Source organism: Lygodium microphyllum, chromosome 18 (genome assembly GCF_053477565.2).
Source record: "Lygodium microphyllum isolate KBCC chromosome 18, Lygodium_microphyllum_v1.1.10, whole genome shotgun sequence".
Classification (NCBI taxonomy): Eukaryota; Viridiplantae; Streptophyta; class Polypodiopsida; order Schizaeales; family Lygodiaceae; genus Lygodium; species Lygodium microphyllum.
The window spans coordinates 33061900-33087976 of record NC_141152.1 but is presented as its reverse complement, the minus strand read 5'-3'; the positions used below and the strand labels follow the sequence as shown (position 1 = coordinate 33087976).

Here is a 26077-nt window from a genome sequence, read left to right as displayed (position 1 = left end):
CGACGCGCCATCCATATCTACGGGTGTAGTGAGCTTACCTCCGTGCCGTTCGAGTTACCTCCTCTCCCGCGCACTCCGGTAGCTCCACGATCCAAGTGCAAGCTTCAAGCAAGCTCCATCCTCAAGCTCCACGCTCCAAGCTCCATTGCCGCGAGCAAGACAAGAGAAGAGAAGAGAATAGAAGAAGAGAGGAGAAGATGGAGAGCTTCTCCTCCTCGGTCGCTCACCCTCACACTCTCACTCCCTCACACTCTCACACTCCCTCTCTCAAGCACAAGCTCAAGCAAGCAAGAAGAAGAAGAAGAAGAAGAAGAGGAGAGCTACTTTTGGCCACACACAAGAATGAGCTTTTCATTCACTTTTCAACTTTATATACAAAACCCTAAATCCCTTTTGGGCGGTCATCCCCTTTTCCCCTTTTACATGGCCGTCCATAGCCTAGGCCCTTTTTCCCATTGTTCTTCTATCTTCCTAGCTTCCTTTCCACCGCCCGTCTACATTTACAAATTGCACGGGTGAGAGCCCGGCGCTCTTTTACAAGATTTCAGGGTGCGCCTTTTTATTTTAAAATGCGCCTTTCCCCTTTTGCCTTTGCCTTGGACTTTTAAGGTTGCCCTTGTGCTTTTGGCCTTTTCTCCTTTTCTTTCTTCAGTCGGGCTACCTTTTTTCCGCCTTTGCCCTGCGTCTTTTCCACTTCCTTTTGCTTTCTTCGTGTTGGGGTTAACACATATTCTGTTATGAAAGTATCAAAACTCAATCTTCTTAGGATTGTTGTTGTGCCATTATAATAATGCCAGCTTCTGAGGGTTTCAACAGTGTATGTTGTGAAAACACTCTCTCTACCAACTTCCAGTGGGTTGCTAATTGGACAGATTGTCAGTGCACTAAGCATCCCATGTCTCTTGTTGTTGAGCATCCACGAACAAATTCCAACTCTTTTCCTTCTTATTTTCATGAACCTCCACAAACCATGACTCCTAAAGCTTCTTCACAATCTCCCATTTGATGATGTCTAGAAACTTCTCAATGAATACCAAGTCTTCCATGGGTGGTCATTCTCTCTGTTTCTACTCTTTAAACTATTCCCAAATAGTTTGCCACCAAGATGCAAGTTTTTGCTGCTCCCATAAGAAGAGGAAACAGTCCACTACATAGAGCATGCATCATGATGGTGATATGTTTCTGCCATTGTGGGATGAACTTCTTGTGGAAAGTGGCTTTGATAATGAGAATATCCAACTCTTCAGTGGAAGAAGGAACTTTGCAAACATCCATTGAATTCTCCTCTTCTTGACAATTCCATTTCCTTCATTTTCAGCATCTCCTAATGCTTGTTGATGGCAAGTTTCCCCAGCTACGCACCAAAAATATGGAGCCCCAAGAGGAATACCAAGAAAAAGGGGATTCTACTGCAAGAAAATCTATCTTGTAACATCAACAAGCTTTTATTTCATTCTTTTGATGACCAAAACAAAGAAAACAGCAAATCTTCACGCAGCATCATAGTAGATATCTCTCACGGATTTGATAGAATCAACCATATTCTTCAACATCTTCATAGAATCCATCAATAGAATAATGAACATAAAAGAATACACCATATTTGAAAGGTAATCAATCACATAATATTCATTTTCAATGTCTTCATAGTTCTCTCTCTCAATCTCTCATATACAATTACATTATTTTGATAGAATTGACTATCTCTGACTCTCTCTCTCTTTATCCATCAATAGTATATCATCTCCTCACTACAATACTCTCATAATAACTCTCAATAATCCTTCTCAGGTTGTGAGTACACCTCCCAAGAGGTATATGTGATGTGAAGAGGCACCAGAGCCACTACATTGTCTCTTCACAGCTCACTACTATCACTGTCACTCCAGTCTTCTCTTTAGTCTTCAGCAGTTGTTTCTTCCATTTCTTTTAGCTCTTTTGAACTTAGATTCATCCTTTCCAAAAGTTAGAAAAATTTCCCAAAGTCACACATACTAATTTCTAGAGAACATTTAGAGAAAGTCTACAGAACAGTACAGTACAGTACTAGAGTAGATACAGAACAGTTACAGAGCAGAGACAGAGCAGAGATAGAGGCTCTACAGAAGGTTTACAGAGGGTTACAGAAAGTCACCAAAACCTCATAACTTATACTAAAACCATTATAAACTATCAAAAACTATTCAATAAGCTTCCAAAAGATTTCAATCTTCATCAATCATCAATGCATACTTCATGTAGAAGACAATTAGAACAAAATAGAAGCTATACAGAACCAATCAGAACCTCAACAAAACCTATCAGATCATTATAGAGCTTCATATTTCCACTGAGAATCATCATGAACTTCCAAAACATAATCAATATCATCCAAAATACTCTCAAAAACTTCCATTATCAACCATACATTACTCTAAATCCATCAAAAGTCAATCATTCAGTCCTTAAAAACAACAAAAATCAGTAAAACATTCAGTATTTTTCCACTCTCAACAGGAGTCGACGCACACATCCTCATAAGACCTGAAGCTCTAAATCTAGGAAATCAAGGTGCAGTCATAGAAATCGATGCATGATCAAGAAAAGGTGGGTCCCTAAAGCCCTCTTGCATGCACAAGGCTACTATGAGGGGAATGCCTGGATATGGATCCCTAAAGCCCTCTTGCACGTGCAAGGCTGCTATGACGGGAATGCTTGGATATGGATCCCTAAATCCCACACAGTCAAAGGCACCACTCATACGCCACCCCCAAGCTTAATCACCCAAGTCCCATAGAACTTGAAAACCATAAGCCACAATGCTTTTCAGACCCACATCCATCAAGCTCATCCACGCACATGCCCAAGAGAGTCGAACAAGCCTATCGGCCCAAACGACAGACATCGTCACATGAGCCATCACCCGCTAGAGCCAATCTAACTACAATGATCCATTCTAAAGGCAGTAGTCCATCGGATGTAGCTACTACTTCCCTAGCCCTAATCCAGGAGGTCCAACTGCAATCTCAAGAACAACCGCAACTGTTCATTGTCAAAGGCTCTAGTGCTATCAAACCCCAACTACCAGAACGTCTTAAACCCTCTTATGAGCGAAAATCATTTTTGACACTTGCCTCAGATCTAGCCGAAGATACAAGGGATGACGTGGTTGATTGCATTAGATGACTAGATGCCACTTTCAGTAAGCTAGCTCTGAGCTACTACCGCTTGGACTTAGGCTTGTTGCCTGAACCTTTTGCAATCGAAATTCGTACTATGCCTTTTTCTTGGGACACGTTTAAACTTGCCTTCGCAAAATTAGCTAACTCCACTTGCTGAATTTCTCAAAAGCAAGATCTCTAAAGAGCAAGCCCTCAAACAACGACTCATCACGTCATATGATCAACGAATCACTTCTGTTATCACCAACCAAGAAATTGCAGAATTATCAAAACTTGCCGATACTGAATCCCCATTCTTGAGGCACTGGTACACTCTTAGGTTGCAATGGGAAGTGGAAGGGTGCCAAGTCATGACAAACATTGAGTAGCACCACTCAATCAAGACAACAGAGTATGACCCCACTTACATCGTGCCAATCTCGTATAGAATGTTAACCACTCTTCGTGGCTGACCCCTGGAAGAGCACATCAAAGGAGAACCTTACCTCAATCACCTATTGAGTGAGGAAGAGCTACATATTGCTAGCCGCATCGCTTTCGATGACTTTCTAATAGATGTTCTCACTTACATCACACACGTAGGCACTCAACCTTTTGATCCAGACCGCGAAGCTCAGTTTGAGTACAACCCTAATTTTTACACTTGGTTCCCACGTTGGTAACTCCTAGACCCATTGTTGTAGAATGCCCCTGACCTCCTAACCTTCAATCCTAGGAAGGTTTCTTCTCGAGATGGAAGGGGAGGGGATGAGGTGAAATGCATAAACACGTAAACAACAAGTGAGCTAGGAAAAATGGTATGAGAACTTTAAAATAAAGGGCAAAAAAGTTAAAGCCTGAAGGGAAGATTCTACATTGGATTGGATTTTTATGTTTTCATTCAATAAACATATAGAGTCTTTCTTTTTAATTATGAAATTTTCAACAAATTATTGTTTGGGAAGCGCTAATGAAAACTTGGGATCATGACATGAACAAAAGATGTCGTAGCTAGACCGCACCCATCGACTTCCGTTCACGGAGAAGGAAAGAATGCAATACCACATCACCCTTGAAAGCTGCACCTAGAATCAGCTCAAGTTCCAAACCATTCATAATGTGGAGGGTGTGGTGGTCAAGAGAGTCATCGAGCAATGCAACCTCACCAAGTACCTCAAGAAATTTGTGCAACAGTAGCTTGACCACATGAAGTGTGTGGAGTTTCTCAGGACATACAACCCTGACCATGAGTGCAGCACCGTGACGGTGGGAAGGCATCGTAACGGTGGGAAGGGGAGAAAATGCTAAACAGGTGCAGGTTCACTTAAACCCAGCCTTGGTAGAGAAGGCATTGGGACTGGAGCTGAAGATAGAGAAGAAGCAGAAGAGGGATGTGTATGCCATGCTGAAAATGAAAAAGGAGGATGTGCTAACTAATAACATCATCAGCATCCAGGACATTTGTGATGCAGAAGCTAGACTACAAGTGAAGCTAGTGCACGTGCTCTTCTCCAACTAGTGCTACGACACCTTAATGCATCGAATTAGCGTGGTTGTGCTAGAGAATGTAGCAAGTCACACCTTGCATGAAGTCAACTGGAACGGATATGTATGAAAAACCATTGACTAGGTGGCTAAAGCACTAGCTTTAGGAAGTACACCAACAGGAGGGGAGTTCCCAACTTCCAAGGCCACAAAAAGAAAGAAGGTCTCGTTTATTGCCTATGGAAGCATTTTGACCACGCTCATCTAGGAGGCAGTGAAGGAGACACAAGATACAGAAGAAGGAGAATGAGAAATGCCTGACAGGTCACCCCCTCACCAGGACCAAGAGAGGCCCAGTGAATAGGACCGAGAGTCATAAGGAAGGACAGGAACAAGAAGAAAAATCAGGCAAAAAGCAGGCCAAGAAACCCAAGAAGAAGATGTCACAAAAGAAAAATAATCAAGATGAAGGCCGCAAGAAGGAGAAAGAGGATTTGGAGAAGGCAAAAAGAGAATCCCTCATGGTGCCTCCCGCCGAACCAACCACCCTCACCCCTAGCATCCCCACCAGCGTAGAGGTCTCCAACTTCATGGCATGGATACAATATTTTATCAATAAATAAATGGCCCAGGGAAAGAGCACAGAGACCACGGCCATGGGGCAAAAGAGACCAGTTCGCAAATGCTGAGTCAAGATAGGACCAGAAACGTTAGAAAGTGGAGGCCTCAACCACTCCAATCCACACAACAGTGACACCACTAGCCATTGACAATAAGTACATCACTGAGCTGCTCTCCCAACTCGAGAAGGCTAAGGAGGAAAAGAAGATGGTTGTGGCTGAGTTACTGGTGGAAAAGGAGTCGATAGCTGCTTTCCAGCTTGAAAAGACTCGCATAGTAGCCATGCAGTAATGAGAGATCTTTGATCTCAAATAGGAATTGAAGGCCAAGGAGGACATGAAGGAGAGCTACAAGCAGCGGCGGCTGGAGGATGAGAATCAAGAATTGGTGCAGATGCAGAGAGAGTATAAGCTCCTCTTGATGCAACATGGGAAATTGGAGGCAAAAACTGCCATTATTGAGTAACTAATAGAGGAATTGAATGCAAAGAAGAGGAGAGAAAGCAAGAGAGGGAGTAGCAGCAAAAGGAGATTAAGTCTATGACCAATCAACTACGCTTGGGAAAGAAAGAGCAGGAGAACATGAGCAGGAAACTGAAAGATCAAGAGTAGAAGCTCGTAACCCTGGTATAGAAGTAGGGAGAGAGCATGGAAGAAATGAACAAGAGAGTAGAGGAATGGGCAGTGCAGAACGAAAAAAGGGTGAAGACCCTGGCACAGTGCCTTGCTTTGGTGGAGAGAGAAAAGATCCTTGCAGAGAGTAATGCAAAAGCCGCTCAGACAGCCTTCAATGCCCAGCAAAAGGCCTTCATTAACACACTAATGGACACCACCCGCCCAAAGGAAAAGGAGTCATTTGAGGTGGTACAGAAAAAACTCAGCGTAGCATGCAGAGCTCTGCAAGCAGGGATGTAGATGCCACCCCAATCTACAGAGGTTAGGCTGAGCCTAGAAGAGCAACAAAAGTACCTTCTATCTACTGGCTGGCCTAACCCCCCAGGAAATTGACACAATGGGCTTTGAAGAAGGAGCACAACAAGAAGATCGGTAGGGGGAGGAGGCTGAGCTTGAATTTGTTATGGGGAGATTCAGAGAAGAGGTGATCCCATAGCCCCTCTTGTCGCATGTCCAAGAGCAACAACAGGTTGATCCATCTGCTAAGAGACAAGCCACACTTAGGGAAAGACGAAGAAATTTAGTTGAAGAAACCAGGAAGCAACTAAGAGCCAAACCGGTCGTACAGCCGTCCGCACCCCTCCTACCGTGTCGTGATGACATCCCCATTGGATTCAACACAAAGCTGGTAATTTGGGAGCGGTAGGAAAGAGAAAAAGACCCATTCACCTTCAGCTTCCTCATGTCCAATAGCCTGCGGAGGGTCCTATCGCTCAAGGTGATGGAGGAGGTGATCGCGACTGGCAGCCGATTAGGACAGAAGTGGCTGGAGAAAAGGGAGAGGACCCCCACTCTTTGGGAAAATGAAGAAGCTGAGTTTTGGCAAAACAAGGTGTTTAAAGTACCACATACTGTACAGGGATATAACTCCCAACCCCTATGGAGGAGGCGAGTGTGTGACATCAACATACTCGCCTAGATGGCTTTTTGCAACACCCTACCCTATGAGAGGAACAACCCCACGTTCATGGCGTATCCTGGTAGGGTAGGTGTGGATTTTGTTGCCACCCTCCATGGGCGTTATGATTTTCATATCATCTAGAACTCCAATGCTGCCTCCTTTGAACATGCCCTCCTCTTTTTTCCTCGCGGATTTCTCTTCATGCCCTGATCTTGCCTTTGTAACTACATGTAATTATCTTAGATTACTTAAGTTATTACTCAAGCAGGACCCGACCCCACAAGAACGTGGCTTGTATCCCCTATTTTTTGACCCTAATGCCATCGACAGCTGTGCCATGGTGCGTCTGATGATGAGGGCTAGCCTTCTCCCCTCTTTTTGCCTAGCTCTCCTAGAACATACGAACGACAGCTAGTTCACCAATGCAATCATCCTTTCCTCTCCACTACCTCCCTCCACTTCCACATGAATCTAAAAGGATACATGCAAAGCTGTCAAATTTTTAGTAAATCTATCCGACCCCCTTCTCCACCTAAATCAGACGATGAGAATTAGGCATGGCTGTCATTCTACTAGTGTAATACTATTTCCCAAAAAAAAAAAGAAAAAAAAGAAAAAGAAAAAGAACAAGCATGAAAGGAAAAGCAAGAGGAACATTACGCACGGAATGGACAAAACAACTCACTTACAAAAGCACTTAGCACCACATAAAGCATAATCACTGCACTTAGGGATCCTCAAGTTAGGCATACCTGGTGGCTTCGGCCAACTAGCTCCGCTCCTAAACCCCTAGCCCTTTTTGCTCCCCCACTTCACGCTTAAGGCCCATCAAGGGCAGGACATACCTAGGGGAGAACCACTGGCCTATGGTTAGATCTGTCACACTAAGATACTTGCATCGCACCTCCCTTTGCACAAATGGGGTCCTCAAGTGTGTGACATCACCCAGGCTAGCCTGTGGTTAGACCCAACTCCCCATTCCACTAGCACGAGTACAATACACTACACAATAATGTAGACATCCCGCCTTAGGTAGAGCACCGCACATTTTCCTTCCAAGCATCACAAAGGCGACAAACCACCAACTTCGAAGGCCCCCGTCATCCATTTGCTATCCATTTGGCTTCTTCAACAAACCTCATTACCAAGCTTCCAGGAGCACCCGAGTTTACATGTGGCCCTACCCTCACACGACTACTTCGCCAACTGCCTCTTAAACCCCAATAGCACCCAAGAGTGCCATGGGAGTAGCACCCGTCTCGGAGGGGGGTAATGTTAACCCCAAGTTAAGAAGATGAAAAAATGAATGAAAAAGTGGGAAGAGGATGAGAAAAGAACAAATACATGCAGGCGGCCTCTAAAGCTAAGCTGGGACCAAAAGTGTAATTTTAAATGAAATACGCCTCAAAAAACACCAAAAGCTTGTGTAAAAGAGCGCCAGGCTCCCTCCTGTGCCAATTGTAAAATATTAGATGGGTGTAGGCTAGAGGCATAATGCTAGAAGAGGAAAATAGAGAAAGGACCTTGCCACAATGGCCAGTCATGTAAAAGAAAGGGATGGGTGCCCATGGGAATTTAGGGTTTTGTATATAAAGTTCAAAAAGTGAATGGAAGCTCATTCTTTGGTGTGTGGCTAACAAGAGCTCTCTTATTCTTCTTCTCTTATTCTCTTCTCCTTTCTTGTGTGTGCTCTTGAGGGAGGAAGTGTGAGAGTGTGAGGGAGTGAGTGTGTGGGTGTGAGAGATCAAGAGACTGAAGCTCTTCACCATCTCCTCTTCTCTTCTTCTCTTCTCTTCTCTTCTCTTCTCTTGCGCACGGGCTATGGTGGATGGAGCTTGGAGATGGAGGAGGCTTGAGGATGCTTGAGCTAGCATCTAGGATCTTGGAGCTACCGGTGTGTGCGAGAGAGAAGGCAACTCATGTCGGCATCAAGGTAAGCTCACTACACTCGTAGGATCGATGGTGCATCGCGGCTAGGTGAGAGATAGCCATTAGAGCTCGCTTGGAATGCTTGAAACAATAAGCAGTTCGTGGGTCTTGGTGGTTGAGTGAAAGCTTCCACACAAAACATCTCTCTCCCACTACCATTATCACTACAATAAACAAGAAAATAAGAAAAAACAATAACAACAACAACAACAATAACTACTACTACTACAAACAAGAAAAGAAGAAAAAACTACTACTACTATAATAAACAAGAAAAAACTATCACTACCACTACCACTATAATAAAGAAGAATAGAAGGAAAAACAACAATAACTACTACTACTACTACTACTACTAGCACTACTACAATAACAACAACAACAACAACTACTACTACTACTACCACTACTACAACAACAACAAAAAAGAAGAAAACTAAACAACAATAAACAAGAAAAGAAAAAAAAGTACTACTATAACAATAACAACAAACAAGAAAACCACCACCACTACTACTACTACCACTACTACTACTACTACCACTACTACTACTACTACCACTACTACTACTACTACGACTACTACTACTACTACTACTACTACTACTACTACTACTACTACTACTACTACTACTACTACTACTACTACTACTACTACTACTACTACTACTACTATGATGACTATGACTACCACTACCACTACAATAAACAAAAAAAGAAGAAAAAACAAAAATAACAACAACAACAATAACTACTACAATAACAACAAACAAGAAAAAAAGAAACAACAATAACAACTACTACTACTACAAACAAAGAAAACTAAACAACAATAAATAAAAAAATATAAAAAACTACTACTACTACAATAACAACAAACAAGAAAACTACTATTACTACTACTAGTACTACTACTACAATCATGACTACGATGACTATGACCACGACTATGACTACCACAACAATAACAAACAAAAAGAGAAGAAATTAAACAACAACAACAACTACTACTACTATCACTACCACTATCACTACTACTACTACAACTACCACAACAATAACAAACAAGAAAATAAAAAATTAAACAACAACTACCACTACCGCTACCGCTACTACCCCTACTACTACCACTACCACCACCACAACAATAACAAATAAGAACAACAAATAAGAAAATGAGAAATTCAACAACAACTACCACTACCGCTACCACTACCACTACTACTATGACTACCACCACAACAACAAACAAGAAAGAAATAAAAGAAAACTGCTACCGCTACCACTACAAACAAGAAAAAAATAAAAGAAGAAATAAAAAACAACAAAAATAACCACAACCTCTCCCTCCCTCTCTCTCTCCCTCCCATCCTCCCTCCCTCTCCCTCTCCCTCTCATTCTCTCTTTCCCTATTATGTTTAATGTTTTCTCCCTCTTTTTCTTGTTCCTTCTTTTCTTTTCTCTCTTCCTCTCCCTCTCTCATTTCCTCTCCCTCTCTCAATACACATGATTTTGAACAAAAACAAGTAAAAGAAAAAGAGAAAAAATAAAAACAAAGCAAGAAGGAACAATGCACTCACTATAAAGCCAGAGGATGGATCCAGTAGTTCCTCTCCGCAACGGCGGCTCATCTTCACCCTTCTTACACTTCCTCCTCTTCTTCGTGAACGGTAGTGGCAGCGGGGAGAAGCTTTCCTTCTCCCTCTTTCTCTCTTTCTCTCCCTCTCCCTCTCAAATGCAAGATGGAGTTCGCTCTCCCTTTCGCTCTCTTTTTCATTTGTTTGCGCAAAATAACGCACTTGAGTTTCGGCCCACTTTTTTTCATCTAAGCACCATTGCTATTTGCATCGCATTTGCGACGCAAATAGCAATACCTCTATTTTTCATTGAAAAGTGCCGTCAATCAAGAAAACACCCAAATGTCAATCAAGAAAACTCTTGGTTTGTTATATCCCTGAATCTCATCATATGATCTAGAAACATACGTATAAAGATCTCCTACAGCTCCTCATCTATGAATTGTTGACTCATCCTACTCTCTGAACTATTTATAGTGAATTGCATAGCCAAAAAATAATGTTAACACAATCAATATAAGGGTGAAAGTGAAGCACCATAATATATATCTACAAAGACATACGTAAGTTAAGAAACATATTATAAAGCATCAATGTAAGAGAATAATAAAAAAAATTAAAAACAAATAGACATGAATATGACCAATCTAAAGCTCCATGACAAGCTCTTGACATAGCTCAACATACACTAAAAGATCTGTGTATAGGTCTCTACAAAAAGAAGATTCTATTTTACTCTCAAAGAATTCTTGTAGTCTAGTCTCTTTCTCTAGATTACCTGTGCTTGTCTCCTCTGCACGCACCAAGCTCTCCTCATGCTCCACCCCCCAACATTGACCCCTCTAGATTCATACTATCCACGTTCATGATGGGACATGGCTTGAATCATTATATACTCAATTCATTTGAGGTATTGTAGGCACAACATGTCATGAATGAGGTTGTTATGGGTTAGGATAGAAGATTACCTATTTGAAATCCATTAAGAGCATGCCACAAAGAAAAGAATCATTTATTACGTTTTGGTGCTGTGGTAAATTTAAAAAAAAAACCATGCATCTACTCACAATGACTTGACAAGACAAACGTCTCATGCAAACCATTTTATCTTCCATTGAAATCTACCTCCAAGAATTTTTATACCCCTTGTCAAATAGTTATCTTTGCTCCTTCTAGCACCACTTTAAACATTGTACATCGAATATGATCATGGAGAAGCTACAATAATCCACTGAAATAAGACTTTTCTCCATCTCATCTACTATAGTATTCAAATCTATGGCCCATCATGGACTCTCTTACTCAAACTTTTCCATGACACCACAAACTATCATAGACCGTAATTTTTCGATGCTCTCCACTTTAAAATATCACCCATGTGACTATGCCATGTTGTAGAATTTATATTGTACATCAAAATACCTAGGTTGGTTACTCTCTAGGTATTGTTAGAGAAGGTAACGTGCACAAATAGAAAAATGATGTTAGCATAATCAATATAAAGATTTAGGTAAAGCATAACAACATAATATAACTCTTAAAAAAATACTACTAATTAAAACACATATACTAAAGTACCCTCAAAAGAAAATCATCAACGAATTGAGTTATAAGTGGATGCGAATACGACTCAGCCTATGGCCCAATGTCAATCTCCTAGCATAGCTCAGCATACAATGGAAAGTATATAAATAGGTCACTATAGAAAAAGAAGTCCACTTCATTCTCAAAAAATTCTTGGCAGCATGTCTCTTCATCTACGTTACCCATGTATGCCTCCCCTATACGCTCCAAGCCCTCTTTACCCTCCAATATTGACTTCTCCACCTGCATACTCTTCTCGTCTATGCTGGAAACATTTCTTTCATCATATACTCTTGCACTTCCAAGAGTTGACGGCACAACATACCACCATCAAGGTTGTCAAGGATTTGGATAGAAGATAACCTATCCAGTATGAAAGAAAAATTAATTAAATAAGTCATGCACATGTTCATAATGGCCCAGCCACAACAAATGTGTTATGCAGATCCATCCATCTTTTCTCGCTATCTATTTCTAGAAATGTAGATGGATCTTGCCGAGAACGGTTGCCCCATCTCCTTCTAACACCAATTTCAACCATTGTACATCAAATATGATTATGCAGAAGCTATGGTAATCCATTGAGATAATACTTTGCAAGTTTCCAACATACTCCATCTCATCCACCACGATATTCAATCCATGGCCTGCCGTCAACTCTCTTGCTTGAAATTTGCCATGACACCACAATCCATTGTGGAGTGCATTTTGTCGATGCGCTCAGCATGAAAATGTTGTCCATGTGGCTACACTACACTATAGATTTTGTATCGTACACTGAAACGGTTAGATTAGTTACTGCACATAAAATCTAGATACAATAGCAAATAAAGCATGCAGTTACCTTTCGACTACATCTTCTTCAGAATTCCCACTCCTCGATAGAGACCTCTACCCCTTCGCGAGTAGCTGCGATCAAAGCTCAATGTAACCACCGCATAGATATAAATCATGGAATGTCCTCTATTCCCTCAAAATATCAAACCGGTTGATTGCGTGTATTGCGTCAAAATTTTAATCGCCCTTCTTCTTAGTCTTATCTAGCTTGCTCGTACCTAGCGAGCCACTTCTCCATGGATACATGATACAACATACAAAAACAATTTAGTTTCTCCTTCATAGAAGTATCCATCCTTTTTTCTACTCCATTTTCAACCACCACCACATTTCCTATCAGTCTATACTTGTGAGCACCACACTTTGGACATATCTCTATAGTCTCATAGTCCCCGTGAAATAGCACACAATCGTTGACGCATGCATGGATGCTGTTGTAGTTCATGCCAAGCCTTTGTAACACCAATCGTGCATCATCATGGGACTTAGCCATTGTGTTTCCTAGTGGTAATATATGATACTTTAACAACTTGAAAAAAAGTCAGAAAACAACTTTAAGAGCACAAGAAGTGTTTTTTAGAGGCAAGGTAATCATAGTTTCAATGTAGTACACATCAACAGCTTGTTTGATATGTCGAGGGCATGGAAAGTTGCTGCAATTCATGCCTACAATGTGGTTGCATGATGCCTCAACAATAACTTTACATAAAGGGGATGAAGTCTTTGGGCAGGAGTGGAAGTTCTCCAGGGGATGCAATCCAAAGGTAAATTCATTTTTTCTTTGCTATTGTATCTAGCAACTATCAATGAGGAGTTGCAGGAGATATTCACACATATGTCTCTAGATAAAATGGTTCGATCTAGAGATATAGTGGACTAGGAGTTGTCACGCACATCTTCAAGTCATTCTGTGAGGTCGAGTTTGACACACTTTGATGCTTCAATTTCCAGTAGTAGACGAGGTTGATACTCTATACTAGCCCCGAAAGGAGGGAGTGGTTTTGGGGGGGGTGCTACAGAGATGTGGATGTTGTGAGCCCACGATCAAATCCAGAGAGGGTCACTACTCCTCACTCTCGTACCACTCCTAGAGGGGGTGGCTCATGTGGATGTTGTAAAGTCACAGATGTAGTGTTTTCGTCTCGTCGATCTGGTGGATACTTGTTGCCTCATTGTTACGCTTGTAGGGACATCTACTTCTGCAACTCCAGGTTTGTTCAACCGTCCGCATGTGAGTGGAACCCCTAGGGAGAAAGGAGAATGAGTGAGAAAACACAAGGGGATGAAGAGAAACAAAGAGAGGATTTGTCATGAAGAGGAGACAAAGAATCCATCCTCCTCTTGGTTTGTTCTTGTTCTATCTTCTTTTTTCTTGTTTTTTTTTTAAAAATGAGGTGCATTGAGGGAGAAAGAGAGGAAATGAGAGAGGGAGAAAAAGAAAGGAAGAGAGAGAGAGAGAGAGGTTCGTATATTTTAGGGATATAGATTTATAGATTTATCTATTAGTTAGTTAGTTTAGTTAGATACTTTGCTTTAAATTGTTTAGATTACTGATCAATGATTAAGAGAGAGAGAGTGAGTGAGAGGGAGAGCTTTTTATTATTTAAAATGTTAACTATTTAAATAATTGATTAGTAAGTTAGTAGGTATGCTTACATATAGTAAGTTTATATTTATAGATTTCTAGCCATGATTTCTAGTTGATTTAAAGAGAGAGAGGGAGGGAGGGAGAGAGGATAATGAGTGAGAAGACACAAGGGGGTGGAGAGAAACAAAGAGAGGGTTTGTCACAAAGAGGAGACAAACAATCCATCCTCCTCTTGGTTTGTTCTTGTTCTTTCTTCTTCTTTTGTTTTTCTTGAGAATGAGGTGCATTGAGGGAGAAAGAGAGGAACTGAGAGAGGGAGAAGAAGAAAGGAAAAGGAAGAGATGAGAGAGAGAGAGAGAGAGAGAGAGAGAGAGAGAGAGAGAGAGAGAGAGAGAGAGAGAGAGAGAGAGAGAGAGAGAGAGAGAGAGAGAACAAACATGAAAGATAACAAAGAAATAGGGAAAGAGAGAGAGGAGGGAGGGAGAGAGGAGAATGAGTGAGAAAACATGAGGGAGTGGAGAGAAACAAACAGAAGGGCAACAAAGAAAGAGAGAGAGAGAGAGAGAGAGAGAAAGAGAAGGGGGAGAGAACATAAAATGAAGAGTGAAAAGTAAGGTGCAAAGAAGGAAAGAGAAAACCAAGACTTTAGTTGATGTTAATTTTGTTGAGTTACAAGAGAATAAATCCCTTCTCAAACAAATTATGAAAGAAAAAGAGAATGAGAACAAAAAACAATTGTTTATCATCGAAACGTAGACAAAGTGGAAAACGATTATGGTCGTGATGTTCAAGATAGTGAGGCGTATCTTAATTATCATGTCCCGTGTCCTTGTTCTCAATGCAAGCGGGCAATCAGACAAAAGTGTCGCTTGTCTATAGAACACGTACGACGCTTCGACAAGTTTCGATCATAGATCATTGATGATCAAGCAATCTAAGACTTTGAGCAAATGGTAAGAAAAATATGTATCAATCATGCCTTATATTATTTTTTCAAACTAATTGAATATCATATACAAAAGTATTAGACGTGGTTGTAATATTTATATAGGGAAGTGATGCCTCATCCCAAGGAGGAATGTACCTATTGCGGCCAGTTAGAAGAATTCATGGATGTGTGATGGATGGAGTGCCTAAGCCAATCCACCACTTGGAAGGCACGACCCAATCTATACCGTTAATACCAAAGGAGACAGGTAGCCTTTCAGAGAGTTTTCTACAATCTTGAAGTATGAGATAGAGGCAATGATTGATGCATTGATACCCATGGATGCTAAGACATCTGATTCGCTAAGAGAGGAAGCATCCATACCATTATATCATGGGTAATGAGTATATTGCCTGAAGATGCTGTTTGCACTCCTAAAGTGTGCAAGCAAAATATGGGTGGGGCAATGCAAATGTGAACAAGTTGTTCAAGTACCTTCTAAGTACGCTTTGTTGATTTAATTTGTGCTTTTTCAAGGTATTTTATGATTTCTTATTAGGTTGCTAAAGTATCATGTATTACCATATGAAAATACCATACCTAAGTCTCATGATGATGCGTGATATGTTTTACAAATGCTTAGCATGGACTACAATAGCATCCATGCATGTGTCAATGATTGCGTGCTATTTCAAGGAGAGTACAAGATTATGGAGACATGTCCAAAGTCTAGTGCTCACATATATCGATAGGACTTGCAAGCATAAACCATCCCTCATAAAGTTCTTAGACACTTTCCACATATCCCCCGTATATGTCACATGTTTCGTACATCAGGCATGGCAAGCTTGACAACATTGTCGTGATGCTATGTGGACACAGACACAGTGTGAAAAATAATGGAGTACATCATCATCTGACTTTCTTATTGATCAAGAGAGTCAATGTGATCCGTGTCATTAGTACTAGTGTGAGTGGCATAGATGGTCCAAAAATATTAGATTTTTTGACAATGTTAACCTATTATTTATTGTAAATATCCAAAAAATCTAAGAAATCTTCTAGATTAGGATAGCATGCAAAAATTAAGTGGCTTTTTTAGCCAGTTATTGGATTTTTCATAAAGAAGAAAGTTGGACGAAATCACATGCATCGCGATCGTTGTTGTCACAGGCTAAAAACTATAATTTGAATTGGAAGAAGAAGAAGAAGTGATCTGGGAGATCCCTGATTAGGTGTCTTAAGTTTTCTGATCCATGTTTTTGGTCTACGAAGGAGCTGTACGAGATCTAATTCCTGGAGATTGCTTTTGAGTAGTGCCAAACAAAAGAATCTAGGTTCTGTAAATACATATTGATTCAATTCATTGTGATTTATCATTAATGTGTTTACCTCTTGTGTAATCTTTATCTTCTCTTCCATCTCCTATCTCTACTTCCTTCTACCTCTGATCCTTGATGGATACGACCTTTCGATAAAAACCCCTCCGACATTGGTGAACCCAATGTGAAAGGTCATCAGAAGAAGGAAAGATAAGATGGGAGAACCTTCAAACATAATCTCTACTGATGTTTTACAATAGTTGGTGCAAAATATGAATATGCTTATGCAGGTACAACAACAACAATAGGTAATGCAAGCTTCTGCTCCGACAGAAAGTGTTGTGATGAATTCTCTACAAGCAATTGAGTGTGAGAGATGAAGTTATTCAAAGTAGGAATGTATTTGCATATGTGCATACCTATGCTCAAAAGATGGAATTCTTTGGAGTGGCTCAACTTGCATGGAGTTTGTATTTTGTATGTGTTACTGTACATGAACTAAAAGTGCGAATTACTGAATTATACATGCAAGATGCTGACTAGGTAGCTTTTAAGAAGACTCTCAGGGAAGAACTTTACATTGAAGATACCAGTTTGATTACGCACATGTCTTTTCAAGAGTGGATTTTACAACAACCCAATAAGGGTCTTGTGGCTATAGAATTGTTAAGAGAATTTGAAAGTCAATTTAAGCAGTTGGATCTTGCAGAATAGCAAGCTCATGCAAGTCAGAAAATTGAATTATTTCTATAGGCAACTGATCCTGAGCTTGATGATTTGCTGGAGGATCAAACTATAGAGATAGTTTTGAAAAGAGAGTGGAGACATATCAAGGAAGCTATTACTGCACTTGTGAAAAAACATAGAAGAAGAGAAAGATTGCATGTCACTAGCTTTCCCACTATTACGGGCAAGACAATTGATGTATCTAGTAAGCCACCTACTTCTATGGCTAACCTTATGGCTATACCTGCTATTGTTCCCTCTACTAGGGAAGATGTCTTAGATGAATTGGTCAAAGGCATGCAGGATCTTCAATTGAAGGTTGCAAAATTGGATGAAAAAGGACAAGAGGAAAGGGGACACGCAGTAGCCCCTAAGCGAGAAAAAAGATGTATGTGGTGTGATAGTTTGCAGCATGAGAGAAAGGATTATGCTGCCTATCAACAGGCTTTGGCACGAGAGCTTGTCTTTTGGAAAGATGGTAAGTTCCATGCACAAGAAATGGGATTGCCTCTTGCTTTGAATTTTGGAAAGGGAGATATGCAGAAGTTGTTGGAAGACTTGGCTGTCTGAAATGCTTATGCAGTGGTACATGCTTCTACTTTTGGTCTATAGTTGGATAGAATGCATGGCCAGGTCCAAAGGTTGAAATATGGATACATGATTTACATGCAACTGAAAAGAGAAAGGTTATTGATTGTGAAATGTCTCATGTAGGGAAAGACATTTGTGACATAACTAGTTGGGAATCACCAATAGACTCATATTCAGTGTATGCATATTTAGCAAAGGTACAAAATACGGATGTACTTCTAGAAGAAAAAAGAAAGAGAGATGAAGAGAATGCAAGGACATCTAAAAGAATGAAAAAAAGAAGTGTGGATCAGCCTAAAGCTATAAATCAGCCACCTCCCAAGCATTTTATGGAAGAGTGCAGTCAGGAGCAAAAGTAAGATAACAAACAAGAAGGCAAAAAGAAGAGCAAGTAGCCACAATATAAGTTGCAATTTGACATTGAGACAACCACGATCTTAAGAAGGTTCTTGAAGAATGGAGTCGGGTGGAATTCACCTTGGGACAGGTGCTTGGCATCGCCAAGCAGGAATTTCATGATGAGATCATTGACATATTTAAGAGGAAGCGCCAATTTCTTCGTGATACCACTAGTGCATTATTGCAATTTGAAGAGAAAACTGGTTTGTTGGGTATTCAGGCTAAATATGAGCATGAAGTAAGTATTGGATTATCTATACAGGATACTACTAATTAGTGGACAACATGTGGAAAAGAGAAGAAAGTGGCTGAAAATGCATTGTCTTGTAGCAATATGCATGGTGGAGTGAGGAAAATGCAACAATATGGACAAGAGACTCTAAGATTTATTCCTTGAAGTCACTACACAAGAAATCATTGGGCTAGGGCTACCACTGAAACAATAGTGAAAATAGGGGAACGTGAAACTCCTTGTATTGCTTTACTTGACCATGGGTCTGAGATAAATGTCATTGAGCATGGATTGCATGAAAATGGTGCATGGTCTATAGACATTGATCATGGTTGGCATATGAGGGCTGCAAATAATTCTTTGAAAGAGCTTTATGCTGCATGTCCTAATGTAAAAGTGATGATTGGTGATGTATAAGAAGAGCACCACCTCTTTGTGCAAGATAATTCCTCATATGTAGTGATTTTGGGATAGCCCTATATTACAGGAGTGTGTATGGAAACAAAGGTACTTGATTATGATTCTACTTATGCAAGATTCAGAAGTAAGGATGAGAGGAAAGCAATCCAATTTCTTACTGTTTGTGTTAATCATCTTAGAAATCGGGATACACTTCGAGAGTCTCCTTTGGCTCCAAATCCAAGGAAATTCCAAAACCTGAATTTTCATTAAGCACTGCTATAATGCGGGGCTACAGTAGTGTTGTTCAAAGGATGTACTCGCCTCTTGATGGAATGAAGCATGTATTTACTATTGGTTATTCTCAATTTACAACAAACAGTTCATGTTGGTTTAAGCCGATGGAAGCTATATGCAAGGCTGAACGTATATCTCTGAAATGGGCCACTAAGGAACTGAAAGCATTGGGACTATTAGCTCAAAATGAAGGCATTTCAAGCATCTTTTATGGGCTGAATATTAATGACACTATGGCTGAAATTTCAACAACATGCAGAAAATGAGGCTAAAAACAGAGTATTCTCAGTATGTTCTTTGGACATGTATGATGTTATAGCATTGTTTACACAACACGAAGGATTACAATGGACTAAAGCACTTGTGGAGACAAAGTATAAGGCAGTTGACAAAAAGGTAAAACCAATTGCTTTGTCACTTCCACCAATAAGTGAGGGTTTGTATGAAAAAGTGTCAAGGAAGCCAGGCTTACAGGATCCTAAAGATGTAGGTCATCATTTTACATTTGAAACGTTATAGGAATTGAAAGTTATTGCAGAAGGGTTTCTTTTGCTTGCTGCTGAGAGAGACTATTTTATGTAGATGTTGGTTAGGCATGGAAAGGCATTTGCATTTCAACCAACTAAAATAGATTGTATGGATCCAAAGGTTGTCTCTCCTATGGTAATATTTATTGTGCCACATGTACCATGGAACTTGAGGCCTATTCCAGTGCCTAAAGCTTACTTGCCAAAGCTTATGGATTTGCTAAATGAAAAGATTCTCATGAAGATCTTGGAGCCCTCTTCGGCCCCATACTCAAATCGTTGGTTTACTGTGCCCAAAAGAATGGGGTTTTAATATTTATTCAAGACATGCAACGGGTCAATAAAGTGACCATAAGAAATGTGGGTGCAGGTCTTGTGGTTGATGAATTTGCAAAGGCTTTTGCACACAAAGCAATCTATTCTTTGGGTGATCTTTACTCATAGTATGATTAGTTTGAGCTTGCAATTGAAAGCATGGATATAACAACCATGAAGACTCCCCTAGGGTTAGTGTGAATGTGTACTCTCCCGTAGGGTGCAACAAACTTAGTGACACATATGACAAATGCTATGAATAGGGTACTCAAGTATTTTAAACCACAATTGACAATGCTCTTCTTGGATGATGTTCCAATCAAAGGGTGTGCACTGGATGAAAAGAATGAAGAGATGGATGCTCATGGATGTAGATAGTTTGTTGCAGACCATATTGTGGATTGTGAGAAGATTTTGACATGTCTAGAAGAGGTGCATTTAACTCTTTCTGGACAAAAGTTTGTCTTTGGAGTTGAAGAGGTTTTGATTGTTGAGCACATGTGTGGGCCCTATGGGTGTAGACCATCACTAGCATAAATAGATGGGATTAATAGAATGCAAGTTGTATGCACGAATGTATCCAAGGTGCATAGATTCTTAGGTGCATGTGTGTTTTATTTTATATGGATTCCTCACTTTGTACATGTAGTTGATGTTCTATATTAGCTTTTGAGGAAAGGTCAGAGATTTCATTAGGAAAGGAAGCATAAAAAAGCAATGAAGAAATTGAAGCAATTTTTACAATATGCTTTTACATTGAGAAAGGCTGACTATTCACATGGAAAGCCTATCATTATTATTGTTGATACAAGCCCAATCGGGATTGGATGGAAAATTGGGCAAGATGATGAGGAAGGGAAAACATATGCAATTTGCTTTTGTGCTAAAGTATTGACTAAACAACGACAAAGAATATATCCACATGTAAAAAGAGAATTATGGGAAATTGTGACCAATTGTTTGTCGATATTGGGTATGATTACTAGTTGTGCTACTTCGAACATTGCTATGCTCTGATGGATTGCATACATCAAATCTTTGAATCCTGAATTTTAGCATATTGCACAAAGAGATAACCCAATGGGGTAGACATATTACCTCAAGCACGCTATGAAAATGAAGATGGGATGATGGATGAGGAGGAAGAAGATGACTTTCTTGCCATTGAAAATGATATTGCAAGAGTGAATTTAACAATGCAAGGTGTTTATACAGCATTAACAGAAGCTTGGACAACAAAGAGAAGACACTTTAGATGTTTTGCATCTTGTGTAGAAGTGTTTCTGGAAGACAAATATGCAGGAGAGTGGCTGAGAATCGGTCAATACCTCAGTATATTAACAAAGAGAGATGAATGGTCAGATGAGGAGTTTAATAAGATCAAGGGGAAAGCCTATGGGTTTTTCTTAAAAGATGGATACTTATGGAATCATGCTAAAAAGAAATAGGGTATACCATTGCGAGTTTTGGGTGACAGAGCTTCACAAGTAAATGTTATGTAAGAATTTTATGAAAGCTTATGGGCTGGTCATAGAGGTGTTTGGGATACTTTTGCAAAGATCAAAAAAATATATTTGTGGCATGGTATGTATAAGGATGTTGCTCACTTTGTGGAAACATGTACGACATGTCAAATGCATTCATCCATGAGACATTGGGATGGATTGTAGCCCACATATCCATTGTCTCTTCATTTTAAGTGGGTGTTGGATTTAGTCATGATGTCTTTGGCAAATGAGATATATTGTGCTTGCCCATGAAGACTTGACTAATCAAGTGGAAGGGAGAGCTCTACATACTAAGACAACAAATTCCGTGTGTAGTTTTCTCTTAGAAGAGATCTTTTGTCAGTATAGATGTGTGGGAAAAATTACAGCAGATAGGGGTGAGCTAGATGGAGATGAAGCTCATGATTTCTTTGCAAGGTTGGGGTTAAACTTCAGGCTACAACCTTGAAGGAAATGGCAAAAGTGAAAGAGGTCATCCACCTATTGTGAAGGCATTGGCAAAAGCATCTAGAGAGAAGGTAAAAGAGTGGCCATGATTGCTCCCTTATGCCTTGTGGGTTGACAAAACAACTCATAGTGTTGTTACAAGATATATACCTACAAAATTGATGTATGGTTATAAAAACCTATCATGCCAATAGAAGAGATGACAGTCACATGGAGTGTGCTACCTGTTACAACTATATATATCATCTCTCACTTGACTTGGGTCTCACTTATATATACTAACTCTACATCAATATGAATCATTCTTTGGGAGCATATCTTGTGTATCTCTCTTATACTCTCTCTCTCTCTCTCTCTCTCTCTCTCTCTCTCTCTCTCTCTCTCTCTCTCTCTCTCTCTCTCTCTCTCTCTCTCTCTCTCTCTCTCTCTCTCTCTCTTAACATGGCATCAAAGCTATGGATACGTAGCAACAACAAGGAAGATAAGTTGTTTCATTGTTTATACTTGATTGAATTATTCGCACAAGTGATGATTTGATACATGAACTTGTTTAAATTAGAAGTATTAGTTAATTTTGTCTTGAATCCTATCAAAACCGCTTGTCAATCGGAGTTCTGGATCAAAAGTTATGATAGTTCAGGATTCAAGACAACACTTCTGCTCGAATTTGCGATTCTTTATTTAAATTTGTAATTCTAATTACAATTCGTTAATCCCCATTTACAGTTCATTAATCCCTTGTCTCTGTTAATGACGTTGATTATGACAAGCAAACATCTTGCTATTTTTAGCGATGTTTTATTCTCGTTTACGTTCTTTGTTCGACCAAAATAACACTTTTCTTATTCGCATCATCTCGTCTTGCACATTACGTCTCTCTATTTCGGGATTTCTTTTTAGTCACTCAATACTTTTCGTTGTTCTTATGTGCATCTCCCTATTTTGATTGTCACACGTCTCAACTACGCTCGTCTTGTTCATGGTTTGCAGATTCTGCGATCTCATCTTATTTGTTTTCTCTCGAAATATAGGCATGGCCAATTGCGTAATTGTTAATGGATATCTGTCTGGCCAATGTTTAGTTCCCTTCTTCCAAGGACAAGGCTTTCCTGGGTGGAAAGCAAAGATGCTAATTCTTGAAGGTGACGAATTATTTGATATTGTTTTGGGCGACCTATCTTGCCCAGTTCAACCTATTGATATGATGAATGTCAATTCTTTGATTACTGATGGCCCGTTATCTGAACAATGGAAAATTGATCATACTGATTGGATTCGTCATGACAAAGCAGCTCGTTGTTATATATTGTCTACACTTCGTGACTCATTTATGTTGGATGTCTTTCATCTAGAAACCTCTCATGTTGTTTGGGAGTATCTTATCTCAACGTTTGAGAAGAAATCGGTTAGCGAAATTTTATATCTCCAAACTCGTTTGAATAATCTTCAATATAAGGTTGGTACTTCTATGCACTCTCATATCGAGGCTTTTAAAGACATTATCAATGAGCTTGGTGTTGTCGGCGCTCATGTTGCTAAAAATCAGATTGTTACTCAACTTCTTCATACCATCAAAGATCCTTTATATGACAATATCATCACTATTTTGTCTAACAAGGATTATATCCACTTTGACAAAGCATGTATATCTCTTATTGAATATTCTCAACGTCATGAGCATCATTTGGAAAAATCTGATGTTGTTTTGGTCACTCGCGAACAAAGGGATTTTGATGTTGCTTTTGTTGCTCGCAAGCATCCCGCTTCAAATTTTCAGCAGGGTGGACGCCCTAATCAAGGTGGTAAATCTTCTCATCTTGCTTATCCTAACAAAAATTGTTCTTATTGTGATAAGAAAGTCCATGTGGCTTCTGATTGTTGGGCACGTCAATATGATGAGGAGCATGGAGTTACTTCAAAGCAACCTCACTCGTCCAAAAGCTTTCCTCCTTGTGATTATTGTGCACATACAAATCATCCATCTAGTCGTTGTTATAAATGCAGATATGATGAAGAACGTTCTCGAGCTTATATTGTTCAACAAACTACAAGTAATGATGATCATACTCATCTGCAGGAGCTCAATTTCGTCCATCATGATATCTCTTCAGAAAAGGTACTTCATGTTCATGATGGTTCTCTATTCATCGTTGATTCAAGTGCCACTGGAAACATGACATACCAATCGCAGTGGCTTCACAATTATCATTCTCTTCCTGTCAAGAAGTTTGTTTACCTTGCGGATGATACAACTTGTCAAGTCAAAGGAGTGGGTGATTTATATCTGGGGACTGTTTCATCCACTAGAATATTAAGAGGAGTTCTTCATGTTCCAGATTTGCAAAGAAATCTTCTTTCTATTGCTCGTCTAGTTGATCTTGGTTTGTTTGTTGGCTTTGATCATAATCAATGTCGTATAGAGAAAGACGGACATACTATAGTAGTGGCTCTTCAACATGGTAATCTATTTGAGCTATCATTGAACGATACGGTTGCAAATGTTGTTACTGCCCTTAGAGATGCAGATTACAAATTATGGCATCAACGATTTGCACACTCCGATTTTTCCAAAATTCTTGATCTTCATCGTCATGGTCTTGTGCAAGGTATGGATCTTAAATCTCATCCACATATGGGAATATGTGAGTACTGTGCACTTGGAAAACACCATCGTTCACCTTTCCACACTTCTACTTCATCACATTTCTGTGCTCTCTTGGATTTGGTTCATACCGATATTTGCGGTCCTTTTCCTGCCTCAAAGTCTCAATATCGATATTTTATAGCTTTCATTGATGATTTCTCACGGTACACACATGTCTATCTTCTTCGACATAAGTCTAAGGCTTTATCTATATTTAAATAATACAAGATAAGTGTGGAGCTTCAAACTGGATTCTCTATAAAGACTCTTCGTAGTGACAATGGCGATGAATATGTATCCAATCTATTTGATGACTTCTGTAAGGATCAAGGTATCATCATGAGTTTATAGTTCCTTATTCTCCTCAGCAAAATGGTGTTGCTAAGCACAAAAATTGCACTATTCTTAATGCTATATGTTGCATGCTTATACACTCTGGTTTGTCTCGAAAGTTTTGGACTGAAGCACTTCTAACAGCCGTTTTTATTCAAAATCATCTTCCAACAACTTCACCTGCTAGTAAAATTCCTATAACAATTTGGACAAGGAAGACACCTTCAGTCTCTCACTTTCACACATTTGGCTGCATTGCTTATATTCATGTGCCCAAGGACACTCGACATAAGTTGGATCCTGTAGGTTTGAAGGTTATTTTTCTTGGTTATGCAGATCACTCCAAAGGTTACAAATTTTATGATCCTTCTACTCAAAAGGTTATCATTAGTCATGATGCTATATTTGATGAGAAGACTATGGGTGGCACATGGTCATCAGATGTTTCAGATGATACACAGTCTTTGCTTAGTGCATTTCATTACTTGCTTTGTGAGTCTACTAATTCTGATGATCATAAACCTCCTTCACCTCCAAAGAAGATTGATGAAAATTTGGAGATATATGTCGATCTTCCTATTGAGATAGAGCATGGATTCTATTCTATTGAATATGATGTCTTTGATGATGCTATGTCTGTCCAAGAGAATCCAATATCGTATATGGAAGCTATCAATTTGTCTCAAAGGGATCAATGACAAGAAGCTATGCAAGTTGAGTACGATTATTTAATCTCCAAAGGTACATGGATTCTTACGGAACTCCCCCCAAATCGTGTTCCTATCAAATGTAAATGGGTTTATAAAACCAAGACCAAAGCTGATGGCTAGTTTGATAAGTTCAAAGTACAACTTGTTGCAAAAGGTTACTCGCATATTGCAGGAGTAGATTATCAAGAAACATTTTCTCCCGTTGTGCGCTCCACAACTGTTCGTATGCTTTTGCCTTTTGCAACACTATTTGATCTAGAAATTCACCAAATGGATGTTAAAACGGCTTTTCTCAATGGATATCTTGAAGAAGAAATCTATATGAAGCAACCTGAAGGTTTTATGATTGCACGAAAGGAGCAT

The 26077-nt window shown here is 39.7% G+C and overlaps 1 pseudogene; it reads left to right on the top strand.

The window, feature by feature from the left end:
- The first annotated feature begins 23231 nt into the window (after positions 1 to 23231).
- LOC148020732 (uncharacterized) lies at positions 23232 to 24037 on the top strand (annotated as a pseudogene).
- The last annotated feature ends 2040 nt before the right edge of the window (positions 24038 to 26077 follow it).